Source organism: Schistocerca serialis, chromosome 3 (genome assembly GCF_023864345.2).
Source record: "Schistocerca serialis cubense isolate TAMUIC-IGC-003099 chromosome 3, iqSchSeri2.2, whole genome shotgun sequence".
In the NCBI taxonomy this organism is placed as follows: Eukaryota; Metazoa; Arthropoda; class Insecta; order Orthoptera; family Acrididae; genus Schistocerca; species Schistocerca serialis.
The window spans coordinates 374,082,745-374,102,879 of NC_064640.1; the positions used below are offsets into that span (position 1 = coordinate 374,082,745).

The 20,135-nt window shown below is 41.5% G+C and overlaps 2 protein-coding genes across 2 annotated transcripts in view; one reads left to right on the forward strand and one right to left on the reverse strand.

Moving 5' to 3' along the window:
• Nucleotides 1–20,135, reverse strand: part of LOC126470871 (protein tyrosine phosphatase domain-containing protein 1-like) — a 560,875-nt gene that overhangs the window by 406,257 nt on the left and 134,483 nt on the right. The window lies entirely within an intron of this gene.
• The window catches only part of LOC126470197 (catenin delta-2), a 494,830-nt gene continuing 489,988 nt past the window's right edge, over nucleotides 15,294–20,135 (forward strand). Inside the window, exon 1 of the mRNA XM_050097862.1 lies at nucleotides 15,294–15,370. The gene's annotated coding sequence lies outside the window, so the exon portion shown is untranslated. The remainder of the gene's footprint in view (nucleotides 15,371–20,135) is intronic.

A 20,135-nucleotide genomic window follows, 5' to 3' on the forward strand; every position in this document is an offset into this window, starting at 1 on the left:
GATTGAAAAAGGCTGTGCTGTGTCTCTTTGCTGTGGTGATGCAGACGGATACAGGTAACAAATCTCATAGGGACTCTGTGCTCTATGACTTCCCATAAGTGACACCTACTTCGATTGCCGTTTCTACGTGTACGACTTATCTTTATAACTTAACAACTTAGTAAATCATTCTAGATGAGAATGTAACATATGCATACTTCGCATTAAACATCTTCACCGACTTTCGATGAGCTAGTGCTAATCACACAATGCAGCAATGTTAATCACCGTCCTTATGGCACTAGGAGATGCTTCGAAACGACGCAAGTCAGTCGACGTAATGAAAGGAAAAGCTTCGATGTATCCGTAGTGACTACGTTGAACCAACTGCATAGAACTTGAACCACTCAGGTTATTCAAACGCGGGTCACTAATTCGACAGAGTTATAGGGAAGACACACTTCAACTCACTGAAAAAAACTAGTGGTGAGCGATTCTTTTATCAACACGAGAATGCTCAAGGGACGCTCATTCTCCTCAGATGGGAAAAAGCATCATTCCTTGTTACAAAGTCATGACTCAGACTTCGAGAATATATATCTAGTGAGTATCTGATTATACTACTTTCTGCAGTCTGTTTTTTTTTTCAGTAATCGTAATTTGAAATTAAATAAATTTGCCCTTATGTAGAGTTGACAAACGAACTAAAAATTCCTAAATCTTTCGGTAGCTGGAGTAACGAAACGGGTTGACTACAGTGGCACAAGTGAGTTACATTGCCGGCCGAAGTGTCCGTGCGGTTCTAGGCGCTGCAGTCTGGAACCGCGAGACCGCTACGGTAGCAGGTTCGAATCCTGCCTCGGGCATGGATGTGTGTGATGTCCTTAGGTTAGTAAGGTTTAACTAGTTCAAAGTTCTAGGGGACTAATGACCTCAGAAGTTGAGTCCCATAGTGCTCAGAGCCATTTGAACCAAGCCAAGTGAATTACATTATTGATGGTGTTATTATTTGTGGATAAATGTAGATGCAGCTGTGGAAGAAATCCCAAAATCAAACAGAAAACGCGGATAGCCCTCACTACCTCAGTAAAGTTATTTCAAGACATTGAACGTGTTTGGGACCCTCCAGTTTCGATGCCAACATTCAAATGTAATTTCTGAATGAGAATCTCGCTGAGTAATCTTTCCTTACATGCAGAATGTAGACGGCATTGCTCCTAGGTACTTTGTGCAGTTGTTTCGAAACTCTAATCATTCGCATATTCAAGCATGTAGCGCACTTGATGCCAATTCGTCATTTGTTGCATGCCATCTTCATGGTGCTCCAATTTTAATGGTTAGCAGTGTATAATTTTTACTTTTCCCCTCCCAGCGGAAGTGATTTGTAATGGCGTCCATTAACGCTACTATCCCTGCCAATCGCGGCGCAAGGACATTCGTTTGCTGTGTGCTTCACAAGCAAAAAGATAAACCTACCGGAAGTTTACAGAAAACTTTTAAAGTACCACGCTGCCCAGCAACTGGGCGCCGGACTTCCTGTCTTCCAATTAGGCGCCTCGTCGGTAGGCCACCAGCTCAGGCCGTCTGAGAGAGCAACCAACTACTGTAAACAAACGAAACGAGCAGGGATACGTGACTCACTGCCCTTTGTATAGTCAAGCCTGCTGCTGCTGTGGGTGCTAGCATCGGTGCCGGACGCAATGGAAAATCTTTCTCGATGCCTCAGTTACAAGGAAATAAAAAATGGTTCAAATGGCTCTGAGCATTATGGGACTTAACTGCTGTGGTCATCAGTCCCCTAGAACTTAGAACTACTTAAACCTAACTAACCTAAGGACATCACACACATCCATGCCCGAGGCAGGATTCGAACCTGCGACCGTAGCAGTCGTGCGGTTCCAGACTGAAGCGCCTAGAATCGCTAGAAGGCTACAAGGAAATAAGATTTTAAAGGATTTTTATCTGTTATAGTGCGCGCACGAGTGCGAGCGCTCGCGCACCCGTGTGTGTGTGTGTGTGTGTGTGTGTTTGTGTGTGTGTGTACAGTTTGGCTCGTGGATCGCTGCGGGGCGCAGTGGTAAACCTTTCTCGATATTTCAATTCCGAGAAAATAAGATTCTATAGGAATTTTGTCCGTTATAGTGTGTGTGTGTGTGTGTGTGTGTGCGTGTGCGTGTGTGTGTGTGTGTGTGTGTGTACGGTTTAGCTTGTGGATATAGTTCTACAGCTGGGGTTTTCGAACAGTGCAAGCGGCTCCCAGGGTATTATAGTAGGGACGTCGCAGTGGTTCCATAAAAATAATAATTTGGTTTGTGTGCTTTCTGAGTAATGGAACAACGTATGTCCTAGTACTGATATCAAGAGGGCCGACAAGTATGTGTTGTTATTATGCGCCGGCCGGAGTGGCCGCGCGGTTAAAGGCGCTTCAGTCTGGAACCGCACGACCGCTACGGTCGCAGGTTCGAATCCTGCCTCGGGCATGGATGTGTGTGATGTCCTTATGTTAGTTAGGTTCAAGTAGTTCTAAGTTCTAGGGGACTTATGACCACAGCAGTTGAGTCCCATAGTGCTCAGAGCCATTTTTTTTGTTATTATGCCAGCGTAGTAAATGTCAGTAAATTCGTACTATGTGATTCGTTTGTTTGTACTCAGAGCAGTCCGTCGGGCCTAGTGGTCAAGTGGTGAAGCGTCTGCCTCGAAACAGAGAGGTCGTGTGAACGAATCTCGGTTTGACCAAGTATTTTTCAGTCTTCGTTTTCACCTAACCTTCACCTCTCAAAGCTATGAAGAGTTGCCAGAAACAACACGTGGTTCAGATAATACAATAATAATAATAATAATAATAATAATAATAATAAGCAATCCGTTTGAAGGTTAGTTTTGTCGAGTGCAGATTGTTTTTAATTCTTGTTTGTCTTCACTAATTTTTGTTTCTCTGCCAGCATGAGCGGATTTTTTAAATTTAATACAAGTACAAAATGTGATATTTAAAATGTGTCATGCAGTTCTACAGACATGAATAGACTGAAATGCACGATTTATGGCAACAATTACTCAAATTTCGGTTTTAGATATACTATTGTTTGAAATGATTCAAAACAGCAGTGTGACATTTTTTTCAAAACCATAGATACTGAAAGCATTCTTTCTAATAAAATGAAACGACATTTAGAGTCAGATCACGGTACACGGTAATTTGGCAAAAAAAAACCATGGGAATACTTTTCACACAAGTTAAAAGAAATGACAGAACAAAAAAATTTAACTAAACAAAGTGCGATTCTTACAAAGACTCTTCTTTCATCTTACAATGTTGCGTACCATGTAGCAACGAGCAAGAAACCACGCACCAAAGCGGAATACGTTATTTTAGCTCTTGCTCTGGACATGGTATCTGCCAAGCTACTGACAAGTGTGCGTTTTTCAGCCACCACTATTAGTCGTGAATAATGGACACGGCTGACAACACTAATGATCGGTTGGTTGAAAATCTCAGAGCCAATGATGATTTCGCTATTCAGTTGGATGAAGCTACAGACAACCACAATGATGTATACCTCATTTTTTACGTGCGGTTTGCACATGACAGTAAATTTCACTGTTTTCTCTTCTGGAGGAAAACAATTATTGGAACAAAGCAACAGAGGTCTTTGATATACTACACCCTTTTATAGAAGAAAGCAGCATTGGGAAAATTGTGTAGACGCTTGTACAGCTGTAGTTCGTAGTATGGTTGGCCGTTTCACCGGATTGCGAGCTATTATTAAAGAGGCTTTGCATGGTATTTAGACTCACTGTTTTATTCACGAGAAGTACTGGCATCGAAAATCATGAGCTCCGTCCTTCATGGGGCTCTTCAGTCGGTGATCGAAATGATAAACTTAATTAAAAGTTGACCACGTAAGTCGAGATGTTTTCCCTAATTTATTACAGTAGCTCTCGCTGGCTTACATGTTGGATTTTGTTGAAAAGGATGTGTGAACTTAGGAACGAAATTTACTCTTAAACTGTTCGAGGGAAACATTTCAGTTCCGAGAAATTTGTAAACAGTGACTCGGAGCTGGCGCTTCTTTGTGATATCTTTGAATTCTCAGTTCATTGAATGTATCCTTTCAAGGTAATGAGAGGGACATTAAACAACTGTCAGTCAAAGTTTCAGCTTTCAGAAAGAAACTACTGTTGTGGAAAAGGAGACTGGGCAATAAAGATATACATTATGTTTTCCCTGCTCCTTCCGCGGTTTTAGAAGACAATGTTTTTTTCAGTTAAGTAAAGAATTGAAGTCTGTGGATCATTTAAATGGACTCAGTGATAACTTTCTGAAGTACTTTTCCCAGAGAAGTTCATCTACAAAACTGGATCAAAGACCCTTTGATTTTAACTGATATATTTCTTCAGGCTCCACACTGAAATTAAATTTCATTTCCTCATCACTGCATAAGCTTTGAAACTTGGTGAAACAGGACTGTCCGGAAGTGGATAACAAGACTTTACGAGCTTTCATGCCTTTACCAACATCATCGTTATATAAGTCAGGTTTCTGAGTACTGGCAGTCATCAACATGGAGTATAAATCGCGAATGAATGTGGAGAAAGAGATACGAGTTACAGTTTCCAATGTTGTGCCAATATTTGAGGAACCGATAATGAAGAAGCAAGCTCGTCCTTCCCACTGATTTCGTAGCAAGAATAAGATGTAATAACATTAAAAGCTTATTAAAATGTGTTATGTCAACAGTTAATAAAGAAATAACTACTCTAATTCATTTATTTTCCGAGAGTTTATTTACCCCACACTTAGAGTCTGATGTCATGTGCGTAATGAGCAGTGGCTGTTTATGATTGGTTAAGAGACCAGTGGAGCCAACATGTTTGAAAAACATTGTTATAGAGCGTTAAAATATTTTATAAATTCATGGTCGCTATCCCATTGATACGATTCAGTGCAGCTAACATAGCAGTTGTTCATTAGCAAGAACCATCACGGTCAGAATGAAGTTGCCACAAGTTCAGTGAATTGCACACATACAGTCTGTAAAGGAATTGTACACAATCCTGAACTGCCGTCAGAAAAGTTTAGTGGCATTTTTTCACATAGCTGTACTTATGCGTGACGGCGATAATGTGGGAGGTAACATACACAAAATTTCGTGATGTAGATGTTGCCACTGATGATTGATAATGTTCAAGTCAGATGATACATATGTTGCTCATACGATGCTTCAGCTTAGAGCTAGAAGTTTGAGATTTATTAATTCCGAACACTTCCTTGAAACGAATAGTGTTTGTACCATAGTATGCAATTGATTGCCTTATGTATCTACAGCAATGTCAATAATTCGTAGTAGAAGAGTAGCAATAAGATACATAGAATGGTATGAAACGGAGCATACATCGTCCCACCAGTGGACTCGCATTCGGGAGGACGACGGTTCAAATTCGCGTCCTGCCATCCAGATCTAGGTTTTCCGTGATTTCCCTAAATTACTCCAGGCAAATGTCGCGTTGGTTCCTTTCAAAGGGCACAACCGATTTCCTTCTCCATCCTAGACACAATTCGAGTTTGTTCGCCGTCTCTAATGGCCTCGATGTCGACCTGACTTAAAACCTAGTCTTCCTTCTTCCTTCGCCCCACCAATGTTTACATGTCTAACAGTAGGAAGTTAACAGTATCGCATATATATTTCATTCGGTTCTGCCTTACCCTAGGACAATCTGTTGTTGGAAACCCTTCGTTGAGTGTCTCAGCTGATCATATTAACATCCTACTATTGACAGTGCTCCACGATTTACTACCTCAACACCATTCCCATCATACTACTTCTTTCTTGTTAACTGCCAGTGAAATGCCGGACTGTGGCTCACGTTCTTGAAGCCTATTTAATATACCACGAACGATGAAGGCTTACGATAACTCTTAGTTAATAGTGGCAATTTTATAAGATCATTGTTGGTCTAATAAGATGATTGGCTCTGCCAATGAGGGATTTATGATGGGTCTCGTAGTCAGATGAATATTGGACGGAGTAATGATTAGCGTAAAAATACGGAAGGTTTCGTGTTTTATTATTACTGTCGACTACCCCAATAGTACATAGCCTTTCATAGTACGATATTTGTAAATACTCAAACAACAAACGTTTAAATGCAGACTTACTGAGAAAAAAGAAGCTATTATGATTCGTATCGTTATGTACACCTCTGTCCAATAGACAAAATACGTGTCTGTATTTGAGTTTGAGGATACTGAATAACAGCACTTAGTAATATAGTTGTAAGCAGGTAACAAGAAAGTCCAAAAGTCACAAAGAATTCACTGTGTCATATTTCACGATGATCTCAGTTTTTATATTTTCCTTCTGTGTCATGTTCAACGACCCTAAGTACCTTTCCTGTGACTTAACTGATCTCTCCCGTACCTAGTGGGCTCTAGTACAACACACATTAGGTAATATCTGCAAAAGCCACACAGACACAGCATATCTTCTGAGGGAAGAACAGACGTACGACGGGGTTCATTCCCGAACTGCCTGCGTTCTCGTTGCTTTGTAAGGCGTTCAGAATTTCATCACAGCAATTTTCGTATTTGTGTATTATGATATTTGCTTCGGGATAAACAAAAACAGGTCAGTCAACAGCAATAGTTTACATCAATTGCCATATATCTAAAATCTCAAGTTCGAGAAGCCAGAAATACTCTTTGAATTGACACAAATGGAGTCTAAAATACAGCTGCATATCAATGACCAAAAACTCGGCGCCTAGCAACGTCTCTGCAGCTACACCAGCACGCTTATTTTACAAGTCAATATAAGGTGTGCACTAGATGTGCTGCATCTCATTAGCGTGTGTTAGCGGATAACATTGTGATTTAAGGTAATGTCAAGTCTGGGAGTGAAGCGGATACATCTAATTTGAATCTACTTGTCCACAGAGATAAGAAAGGTCATTCTGTGTAGCAGATGGTGCTGCATAACTTTGTATATGTGAATAGTGGTGTCGATGTCTCATAGGACGTAGGAAGGACTAAATGGTGGAAGTATACGGTCACAACCCTATACCGCATACTACTTAGTCTGTGAACGGCCAAAATCAATAGACGTGCACGCATATTAACTCGTGCTTTTTTAGGATATTACATTTAGCCAGAAGGAATCAGACTGCACGAAATAACTTTTATATAATTTAACGTATGATTACTATGAAACGAGAAATTTAGCACGTTTAGCACCTAAAAATCGACCAGTTGTTCCCAAGCTCATAGTATTGCGTCGGGCACTGAAATGCTATTGCTGCCACTGCTGAAGACGGTTTCACCATTTCTCTCCAGTATAAATAAATATTCGCTTCTCACACTGCAGCAATGGGTGTGAAGAGAAAGCTTAATTTTGTGTCAGTTATGAAATGAGTGTGTTTATGAAGCTATAAATATCATCTGACAGACTGAGTCATCAAGAAAGGAAATGTCTTGAAATGGAAGATCATCTCAATTAAATTTTATCCTTGCGTGACTGTTGCTCAAGATGGTACGAGTACTAGTATTTGCAATGAAAAAAGAAATGATAACTAAACAGTCGTTAGTTCAAATATCTTGAAATCGGGGTTACAATTTTAACGAGTCTTCTAATTTTATATGCCATGTCCTCCTCTGTTGACTTACGGGTCGGCTTAGAGTATGTGTTAAGCTGATCACAAGCGTTCAGGGGCCGTTCATTGTTCAATTATACGAGCTGCATGGTAAAATACCACGGTACATCACAGGAAACGGCAAGATAGCTAGGTTTCAATTATTTCTGCCGCCCGTCCTTACTAGACGAATTTGTATTTGAGAATGACAGCACAGACAGTGCAAGATCTAAGGCATTTGTTTGTGCCTGTAATTGACTTTTGGCTGTAAAAGCCTTCACCAGAGACTTATTGTCGTTGGAAACGACAACATAAAGGCGCTAAGGACTTTGAATCTGGATCTTTTAACAGGGCAATTCAAGGGGAATAATCTACTTCAAGCTAAGATACTCAATCTAAAATCTAATTTCATAAAAAATATCTGACCATAAACAGTTACTAGGTATGTTTATGAATGTTTTGTAATATTTAGCAGTGTTCAACAGAAGCACGGAATGTGTCTTAAAATGATTCAAAATGATATTCACACTAATTAAATGATTAATTATTTCGTTAATGACATTCATACCCGTCTCAAAACATGTACTTTGCGTAAATTCGAGAACAGAAGTGACTAGACATATGCTGTTACTCACAAAATATCCATTTCTGTTCTGCAACAATTCCAGCAAAGATTCATTATTCACTGTATCACATCGTGTTGTTTATTCATAAAAACACGAAAAATAGAAGGAAAATCAATGCAATATTCTGTAAATTCGATGTTATGCAAAATGTGAACAAGAATAGTAAATCAAAAGAACGATGTGGTTTGAATGTCATTTTTACAACCTACATAAATTTCATGACTTAAATATATATTTACAGCTATATCAACCGACAACAATGTATTTGATTTAAAATGTAATAGCACAGGTAAAGAGTGGGATGACAGTTTTAATAATCTGACGACTCCAGAATGTTAACTTGTACTAGAACCTCCGGAGAGTTCATAAACAGCAGTACGAACAGTTCGCGAGAGACCTGCTGGATTCAGTTCAGTATTGTGCAGACAGTGTCACAGCTGATATATGCTCATTGTGTGATGCGCATTTTTCAAAGAAGTAGAGTCTCTGTAAAGATGATGTTTGGCATATGCGAAAAAAGACATAGGCAAGATGGCGGAATTATGTGTCATATGTTCCACTTGACTGAAACGGAATAAACTGTTCACAATCTGAAATTACAATTTATATTATTTCGTGCTTTATAAAAAGAAAAAAAAAAGAAGAAATACCTGTGGATCTCATATAAACCCTAGGACAAAGAGAAACGGGTTACAACTTTCAGAAAAAGCTAAGTTAAATATTATTTAATACTGAAATCGAGACACTTACACTTACTGCTGACATGTATTACGTACACAATGTGATCAACAGTATCCGGACATCTGGCTGAAAATGACTTACAAGTGCGTAGCGCCCTCCATCGGTAATGCTAGAATTCAATACGGCTTTGGCCCACCCTTAGCCTTGATGACAGCTTCAACTCTCACAGGCATACGTTCAGTCAGATGCTGGAAGGTTTGTTGGGCAGTCCATCCTTCACAGAGTGCTGCACTGAGGAGAAGTATCGATGTCGGTCGATGAGACCCTGCACGAAGTCGGCGTTCCAAAACATCCCATAGGTGTTCTATAGGATTCAGTTCAGGACTCTGTGCAGGCCAGTCCATTACAGCGATATTATTGTCGTGTAACCACTCCAACACAGGCCGTGCATTATGTACAGGTGCTCGATCGTGTTGAAAGATGCAGTCGCCATACCCGAATTGCTCTTCGACAGTGGGAAGCAAGAAGGTGCTCAAAACATCAATGTAGGCCTGTGCTGTGATAGTACCACGCAAAACAACAAGGGGTGCAAGTCCCCTCCATGAAAAGCACGACCACACCATAACACCACCGCCTCTGAATTTTACTATTGACACTACACACGTTGGCAGATGACGTTCACCGGCCATTCGCCATACCCACACCCTGCCATCGGATCGCCACATTGTGTACCGTGATTCATCACTCTACACAACGTTTTTCCAATGGTCAATCGTCCAATGTTTACCATCCTTGTACCAAGCGAGGCGTGGTTTGGCATTTACCAGTGTGATGTGTGGCTTATGAGCAGCCACTCGACCATGAAATACAAGTGCCGCGCGGGATTACCCGAGCGGTCTCAAGCACTGCAGTCATGTACTGTGCGGCTGGTTCCGGCGGAGGTTTGAGTCCTCCCTCGGACATGGGTGTGTGTGTTTGTTCCTTAGGACAATTAGGGGTAAGCAGTGTGTAAGCTTAGCGACTGTTGAACTTAGGAGTTAAGTCCCATAAGATTTCACACACATTTGAACCTTTTTGAAATACAAGTTTTCTCACTTCCCCCCTGACTGTCTTAGTACTTGCAGTGGATTCTGATGCAGTTTGGAATTTCTGTGTGATGGTTTGGATAGATGTCTGCCTATTACACTGTACAACCCTCTTCAACTGTTGGCGATCTTTACCAGTCAACAGACGTGGTAGGCCTGTACGCTTTTTTGCTGCACGTTTCCACATCACTATCACATTGGAAACAATGGACTTAGGGATGTTTAGGAGTGTGGAAATCTCGAGTATAGATGTACAACAGAAGTGACACTCAATCACCTGACCACGTTCGAAGTCTGTGATTTCCGGGGAGCGCCCCATTCTGCTATCTCACGATGTCTAACGAATACTGAGGTCGCTGATATGGATTACTTGGCAGTAGGTGGCAGCACAATGCATCTAATATGGAAAACGTATGTTTTTGTGGATATCCGGATACTTTTGATCACATTGTGTATGTGCTGATGACATATGTAGAGTATACAAAATGTGCTTTTAAGTAAGGATACGCCAATCAGATAGAGGAAGGGACCGTTTCGATCTACTGGAACTCAAATCTGAAACGAATAATTACAGAATTCTGCCAATTGGGTTTCTGGGCCAGAAGAGAGCGATACCCAGCTCTCTACCTGCCTCAAAAGGAAGGAACTCGGAATAACCATATCTGCGAGTATTTACACTTCCCCACAAAAGAAATGAGGCACACAGAAGACACGGTCTGATGTCAGTATATGTTATTACTCCTACACACCATTGGCGGGTGTGTAAATGATTAGAATTGCAATTCCCTCTGACAGATACAACAGCCATCACACTGCATTAGTGTTTAGTGTTGTTTCAAGGCTTGGTAGGGTATTTATAATTGGCGTGAACAGCATTAGAAGTTGAGTGATCACTTTGAAGGATATGGAGATGCCGCGCACTCGTGTGAGACAGCGTTACCATCACCTGACAGTTTGAAAGGGGCCTCATTGTGGGTCTCCATTTACCCGACTGGTCGAATCGTGCAATATCCATATTTGTGGTGCATTCGGATATGACAGTGGTCCGATATTTCTTCCTCCCCTTCTAGGTGCTTCACTTTTTAGGCCTGAGACTGCGAAGATCACGGATTCAAATCTCGCCTCAGACATACATGTGGCCATTAAACGTGCTTTTACTGTGCGATTCTCCTACTGATACGCAATCCTAGATGAAATACGTAAATCCATTTTGTGGTGAGTATATCGGAAAAATACATGAGATTTCACCTCTGATATAGAATCTAGAAACCAAAGGTCAATTTTGATAGGTCTACACATGTACTTAGCAATGAGCAGCATTACAGGGTTGCAAACATTGTGGTTTCTGGAATGTTGGTGTGTCGTTTGTTACTACAGTACAATGTCCCTTTATATTGGCAACTCCGTGTAACTTTTTGTTCAAAAGCAGAATAAAAAATGTATCACGCAAACAATGTTTAGCTGCTGGGGCGACATTAACCACTATGATTGCCTTTCTTGTAACCTCGTTTATTATCAAGATATGAAAAGGTGTATGTCTCTTTTTTTAATTTTGTACATAGCACCCTATGTTTTTTATTCGGCAGTCCACTTCCTCTTCTCAAAATCTGTTCAAAAAGGTATCCCAGTGTACCACTCGCATAAACATGACTTTAGTAAAAACGTAATACAAAACTTGCTTCGACTTTCTTGTACTAGTACTCGCAAGGGGACCGTGCGAACTTCCCCTCACCGATTTGATTCTTACTGGCAAGTTGTGTAGGGCACGACTAGAACTTCAAGATACGTCCACAGAAAGACGCAACTTTCACATGTTTTCGAGAATACCAAGTTTGAAAGATTTGTACTGTCGCCAATGTTGAAGAAGTCCGTAGCTGAGAGAGAAAACGTTTAGCTCCGTAAGTCCGACGACTCTGGATTGAATCTCGCTGCTGGTACCTTTTATTTCGTTCCCGCGTAATCCTCACAACTGATTTTGTATCACTGAACAAGTTTTCAGCATTTAATAATTCATTTGTTAGTTTCATAATCGTTACCTTGAAAAAAAGAAGAAAAAATTTTCTTAAGGAAATTGGAAATAAAATCTAGAACTTTCACTCAAATTAGTATAGTCATTTTTATTTATTTGTTTCATCCACGTCTGTAGCAAGTATACAGTGTAACCTTTGGAGCAGTGCACGGATCAGGATGATACCGATTGTAGAAACATGGAAAATAATAATTAATGCGACGTACGGCGCTTGTAATGAATTCGGTGCCGAGATTTTGCGTGTGCATTGATTTTTCGATGTGTCTATTGCAAAACAAACATGGTTTACGTTCATAAACGGCTCTCGATCAACACTCAGATTCATAGCGTACCAGGCGTATCAAAGCTTATCAACGAATATTCGTGCAGAAAACTGATGATGTAAGACTGACTGAATTTTTATGCAATCATCTCTAGAAACTATCTCTGAATTTTGCAGTCATTTTAGAAGATTCTTCACCTGCCTATAAAATTAAACGTCGCAAGGCTGGACCGGGGCAGTAAATTTTGGAGGAATTTCTTCAAGGCTGCACGTTGACAGACCCTCACCATATTGAAAGGTTTAGTCGTACAAACCCGGGTTCGTTTGCCCTCCCCGTGAATCGAGGAGCAAAAGAAACTGTTCTTCTCTCATGTATGGCTTCAAGATGTCAGCCAGAAAATTCTTGTACAATGCTAGTGTGAGTTTTCCGAATATTATCGTAATGCTTCTGTATTTACGTGCGTTCCCATCAAGTAATTTTTTCACCCTAGGTCCAAACGAGCAAGTTGTCTCTTGCACGCAAAGGAAGACCATTGGCAGTAATTTTCTGTGAGATTCGATCCACAGTCCTTCTGCTTATGAAACTAAGCGCTTTCATGCGCGGATGCGGATTCCCTGAATACTATCGACGCTACAAAGTATATAACCACGCCAAAATTTTTCAAATTCGATTTTCTCGAAAACATTTGAGAGTTGCGTCTTCCTGTTTACATATCTTGCAGTCGTGCCTTGCACACGCAGTCAGTATGGCCGAGGTAGCATAACTTGTCAACTTCCTAAAGCTGATAGTAAACAAATGGAAACACAAGAAAAATACAATCAGACATTCAGTCAAACGTCTTCAGTTGTAGATTTGTGTGAGTGCAACGTACGCCAGCAACGAGAAGGTAAGGTAGAAATGCTACTCATCTACGCAGAAGCGCAAAATATCGTTTCCAGGTATCAGCACTGCACCACGTGTACCCGTACTGTAAATGAGGAAACATTATTATAATTGCTGTTCTGGTAACTTAAATACTTCGCACATGAGAACAATTTTTACCTTATCTTCAATGGTGTAAATTTTTCTCACATAGTCCTTCAACCGAAGACCGTTGACTGGATCCAAGTGAGCATTTTCCTTATGTTTTCATTTATTTACTGTCAACTTCAGTAAGTGGACGAGGTAACGCACCCCGGGTATCAAAAATGGCTCTGAGCACTATGGGACTTAACATCTATGGTCATCAGTCCCCTAGAACTTAGAACTAACCTAAGGACATCACACAACACCCAGTCATCACGAGGCAGAGAAAATCCCACCCCGGGTATCGTCACTGAGTGATCGTACAGGAGAATCATAGTGAGTTTTGTGTCTTGCTTTTAATGACGTCAGTGGTACACTGTGATATGTTTTTAAACAGGTCTTGAAGACAGGAAGCGAATTTCAGACTAAGAAATATCAGGTGCCATTTAAAGAAAGTACTGCTGCTCACATCTCCGTAGTGAATAAAGTTACGAGAAATGTGACGTTAGATTCCCCCTGCTCATCAACATTAGCCTAATACATTTTTTTATTTTTTTCTGGCAAAAAGTTATTTGAGATGGTCAGGATATGCGAGATTGCACGTACGTGAGGTTGAAAGTAAGAAGATGCTTAATAGATGAGTTACAAACAACAGTTTAAAACCAATACACTTCGTCGAGGCCGGTCGGTGTGGCCAAGCGGTTCTAGGCGCTACAGTCCTGAACCGCGCGACCGCTACGGTCACAGGTTCGAATCCTGCCTCGGGCATGGATGTGTGTGATGTCCTTAGGTTAGTTAGATTTAAGTAGTTCAAAGTTCTAGGGGACTTATGACCTCAGCAGTTGAGTCCCATAGTGCTCAGAGCCACACTGAACTTCGCCGAGTTCTCGTTTGTATATCATATCGTTAGAGTTAAGGACTGGCTTTTTTGCCTCATATTTTATCTGATTTCTTACTGCCAACCGGGTTCATTCAGCCGTTGCGCTTGACACTGAGGATTAACGTTACCAAGAGGTTATTCCCATCCCATACTGCCACGCCTGTCATTGGCCGTCCTCGGCTACGATTTTTTTAATGCAGCATTTGTACACTGCCTGACAAAAATATGCATGAATGAGGCAATTAGAATAACTGGTTTTTAAATAGAGAAAAATTTTTGGAAATTTGTGTTAAGTTCCTATGAGACCAAAATGCTGAGTTCATCCGTCCCTACGCTTACACACTACTTAATCTAACTTTAACTAACTTACGCTAAGGACAACACACACACCCATGCCCGAGGGAGGTTCAAAATGGCTCTGAGCACTATGGGACTTAACTGCTGAGGTCATCAGTTCCCTAGAACTTAGAACTACTTAAAACAACCTAAGTAACCTAAGGACATCATACACATCCATGCCCGAGGCAGGACTCGAACCTGCGACCGTAGCGGTCGCGCGGTTCCAGACTGTAGCACCTAGAACCGCTCAGCCACTCCGGCCGGCCCCCGAAGGAGACTCGAACCTCCGACGAGGGGAGCCGCGCGAACCGTGGCAAGACGCCCCAGAACAAAGGGCTACCCCGCGCAGCTAGAGAAAAAAAGAAGGCAGCCTAGAGATAGGTATTTGATTAGAGACAGAATGTAATAGGTACAACGAGCGAGGTGACGCAATTGTTAACGCAAAGGACTCGTAGTCCTACGGTTCAGAAGAACAATTGTGTCCTGCTGTCACAACCATCATTCTTCTGTAATTTCGTTAAACCATTTCACTCAAATATAATGGCGGTTCTTCTGACAAATTCACTCCAGATATCCTCTTATACACTGGTCCACTGAGATAGTGATCAGTCTCCAGACATTTACACGTGGACGAGGCGTTAAGTCCTTCCCACTAAGCGATAGGAACTGAGCGTGAGCGCCTAGAGCATTCTGGAGCTCGTCATTCCGACAGTGGGAGATAAGAGGGCGAGGTGTGTGCGCCCCTGCCGCGGCCCCGCCAGCCGCCACACACCAGAGGCGCCTTCCTTCCGGCGGGCCGCTCAGTCTCTCGCCAGCGTTCATCGCTGTCACTACTGACGCAGACGCTCCGGCCTCCGGTAAGGCAGCGCTCCTCCACTAATTGTCTCTTCGTCGTTGCTAGGTCCCTTGTATACATTTCCAACAGCCCACTTTCAAAGACTTCAGCTTCCTATTCAGTATTTCGTATTAAACGTCGTGATCCTTTGTGTAACTTTTTTTTTAATTTCAAATCCTTATGGGTGTGTGACTGCGTCGTATGTAATAAAACTACCAACGTATCGGCTACTATTGCTGGCAGTCTTCATCAGGGTGACTACTGCGGTTTGTTGTTGCTGCTTTATATTATTTTAAAATTGCTGGGCGTTTTGGCAAACCATACTCTTTTATTGGATGACAGGTTCAAGAGGCAGGGATATCATATGGTACTGCTGGGAAATTTGACTGGTTGTTGGCTCGAATCAGGTAGTAACTGCCGTGATGACGTAGTGGTGCTTATGTAGTGGCTAGTGCCTCCTGAGGTCTGACAGTACCTCCGGTTGCTTGCATTGTTCTGTTTACGTCGAGCGGTGGGGCAGCTCCGATAGCACGTGGCCTGCCAGCCTGCAGTAGCTGATAACCGAGACGGCGAGAGTCTATAACCCTCCTCGTGGTCCATGTTGGGCAACATCTTTGGTATCTAGACACCCTCTCCGATTTCTCGCCTAGCGGTGAGTTGCTGCCTAGCGTAAACGTGGGCCGGTGTAAACTGTAGGGTCCCATCATATTTGTCTGCATGTTCTGCCCCCGCTGATTTAGTATGATGACCGAGCCGTATGTATCGATCGTGTTCCCCAATATGTGTACTGATAAGGTGTTCCGTCTCACCAATACAGACCTGTTCAAAATCGCAGCTAAGTTTGTTTACCCCTATAGCGTGAAGTTTGTCTACGGGGTCTTTAATGGCTGGTTCAAATGGTTCAAATGGCTCTGAGCACTATGGGACTTAACATCTGTGGTCATCAGTCCCCTAGAACTTAGAACTACTTAAACCTAACTAACCTAAGGACATCACACACATCCATGCCCGAGGCAGGATTCGAACCTGCGACCGTAGCAGTCACGCGTTTCCGGACTGAGCGCCTTAACCGCTAGACCACCGCAGCCGGCGGTCTTTAATGGAAGTGAGGAAATCTCTTATTTTTGTTTTTTCTGTAGAAAGGGGCTTTATTCTCTACTGAACAGAAAATGTTGGTAAGTGCTATTTTGCCTAAAACTGACATGGGGAGACCGTGGCTGTGTACAATTAATGTAGGTTGATTCTTACAAAGAAGAAGACAGCAACTAGCCACTATTAATAATGCTATTTATTTGAATAAATAGCGCCGTAACTGGTTTAGAACTGACAAGTTCATCATCAGACGGCTGTTCACAAGATTCACAAGATGCACTTTACATAATAGTCAGTTTTAAATTTTTAATCTCCCACTGTAGCGAAATATTCTCGTTGTGTTGGTGGCCTACGGTAGAAAACAATGTTAGGAGGGCCCTATGTGACCATAACTAACGTTCAAACGATGTAATACAGAGTAAACAAATATGCGAATTTAAGTGGTTATAGTACTTACATCGAAAATTCCGCGAAATTTTGTTGAGAAGTTGCAGGATTGTATTTTTGAAATATGATTTGTCCATCACCATATTGTGCAAAGCACCACACACACACACACACACACCGAAAAGTATTTGCCACTTGTGAGGTTGACACAAAGATTGCGGTTTCACATATACAACAGTGCCAGAGATGTTCTCTGTCAGGGATATTACAATATATAGATTACTTTGATTTCACAGTATGAATGTTTATACAGAATAAAAGTCACATCATGAACAATTAAAACAGAAAGATTAACCTTACACTATGACCATATAATATTACAGTTGAAGTTGACAGATGTAGTAACCAGTTTGTGTGCGTGATACTTACATGGTATTATGTAAATACTGTGCTATATACAAGGAACAACATAGAGGTGAGATCAAATGAATAATATGACAGTATTATATTAACATCGTATGACGCACTGTAATTTTGTATCAATTTTACAGTTGCAATAATGTGTGACTGAGCATGCAGCTATATTTTGGTGTAAAGCAGTGCCAAGGAAGTTCATGTATTACAATATATACATTGCTTTGATTTGACTGTGGATTTTTTTTACAAAGAATCGAGGTAACAATACAAGCATTTATATTACAAAGAATAAACGTTACATTGTGAGCATACAATATTCAGTGAGAATTAATTCGTGATGACTGGGTGTTGTGTGATGTCCTTAGGTTAGTTAGGTTTAAGTAGTTCTAAGTTCTAGGGGACTGATGACCATAGATGTTGAGTCCCATAGTGTTCAGAGCCATTTGAACCATTTTTTTGAGAATTAATTACAAATAAATTCGGAAAATTTATGTTTAATTAATGCTCACTGAATAGCGACAATAGATGCTCTGTAAATAGCCATTTGAATTGAAAGCGGTTGGTGTTATACTTAGTATTCTACAGTAACAGTACTATAACAATGGAACCGTTAATAGTTTCCTCATCGAATCAGCCAGTTTCTTCACCATTAACTCTATTAACGTGAGTAAAATATTTCGTAACCTGTCGTGGACTCAGGGCGTTAATAAACAGGAAACTTATACTGATGACAAGGTTTCTTTTTCAGGAGCCTCGGCGAACACCTTCATAAGTACATTCATTTCGTTTTCTTTTTAAATCAATCTAACGCAGGGCTTCCCAACGTGTGGTCCGCGGACCCCTTAGGGGTCCGCCGTCTGTTTCTAGGGGGTCTGCGGCCACCCTTCACCAAATCGTGTAAAATAATGAGTAAAATTATTGAATAACAATGTGAAAATCAAATTCATCACTATTTTTTTGTGTGAAAAAAATGTGTACTTTTACTTCAGGTCGTATTCCCAAGCAGCCTTTGCGGTTTCTGAGTGAGAACGCATCACTGTTTAGTGCCGGCGAATGCGGCTTCTCTGATCGATTGTTTCGCAACAATACGGGGGTCGTTTGTGCACCGGCCCACGGCGGTAGGTGCGCTGAAACCTTTTACGCATGCGCGGAGAGAGCTTTGTCGACCAATCACAACACTCGCTGGCAAGTATGCGACCCCAGGCATCATTAAATGTTAAACTTGCTTTGTCAATGCACTACCTATTTCATAAGCCGATTTTTGACCTTCAAGTTGTTTTCATTCATCTCTAAACCAAAGACTGTTGATACTTCGGGTGGGGGGCGGGAGGGGGAGGGGGGAAGAGGGAGGGGGGTGTCATTGGGAACAGACTAGGGGTCTGCCATGGATTTTCGACTGAAGAAGGGGTCCACCAGTTGAAAAGGCTGGGAAGCCCTGATCTAACGTATTCAGTTTCAGGTCCATTCATTTTAGGTAGAATTGTACATAAGACATGTGTTTCTAGTCTTTCTATTTCACTGTTGTTTTAACTAGAAGCAATAAGTGATGCATTCCAGAGGCCGGCAGTTTAGAGTCACACCAGGCCATCCAGATCAAAGTTTCTAGCTTAAGGCAAATGCTGTGATAATGCGTTCGGAAAGAAACAGGGCTTGTACTGCGTATCAAATGACCTCGTCGTTGTTGGTACATCAAACCATTATCTTCCTTCATTCACAAGCAAGAGACGATTTATATGGTGTAAGTTTACGAAGAACATCGTCGGAACTTACCTGCGCGATTACTCACGGCTGTTTCCCAGAACGTTACAACTCATACAGCCTTCACCAGTGACACATGAAAGCTTTGCTACGAAGAAATTTATTCTAAGTAAAATCGTTATAAAGGATATAGATGTTTTACTCCTCCAGCCCATTTATATGTTAGTTATGTCAATGAACAAAGAGAGAGTGACGCCAGTCATCCAAACACATTGGTTATTCTCATTATAAGCAGGACTGTATAATTTGAGATACAATACTGCTGAACTTTTGCACTACCACGAAATGATTTTGCACCCTGGTCGCAATTATATTGAGAACAGTTTATTTACCAGTTATGCCATGTCCACAGATCACGAGAACGGGAAAATAAAAGTATGCTTCTGGTCAAAGCAAATTATCACTGACTTAATTAGATGACACTCGAACGTCTGCGTGACGTCAAAAGCCAGCACGCTGCAAGTCCTTTTATCGACATGATACTTTCAAGAGGCTGTATTAGCAACTTGAGTTAAGCAAATTAGGTTCCTAGTCTAGACAAAAACATTATAGCAAAAAAAATGGCTATGAGCACTATGGGACTTAACATCTGAGGTCATCAGTCCCCTAGACTTAGAACTACTTAAACCTAACTAACCTAAGGAAATCACACACATCCATGCCCGAGGCAGGATTCGAACCTGCGACCGTAGCAGCAGCGCGGTTCCGGACTGAAGCGCCTAGAACCGCTCGGCCACAACAATTATAGCAGAATCTCTTCTTTTTCCTTGCGTTTGTCCTGTCTAGTACAGTATCCACTTTTTCAGGCTTTGGCAAATTTTATTATTTTTCGGTCGGATACACCTCTTGACGCCACAGTCATCAAGGTAACCTAAGGGAGGGAAGTTTTATGAGCCACCAGTCTGTGAAGCATGTAAGCTATGCTCTGTATGTTATTCTATTTCAACAGTTTGGGGAAGTATTTGGGTACCAGCCCAGCATTGTCCTAAACGAACATGGGAAACCGCCTAAGTGTCATAATCAGTGTGGCCCGTGTACGAGCCCACGGTGGCTAACCCACCGTGCGGATGCAATCTGGGTGTGACTTACCTTCAGGTCTCGCAAGCTAGTGCAGTGCACGATACGCTATACGG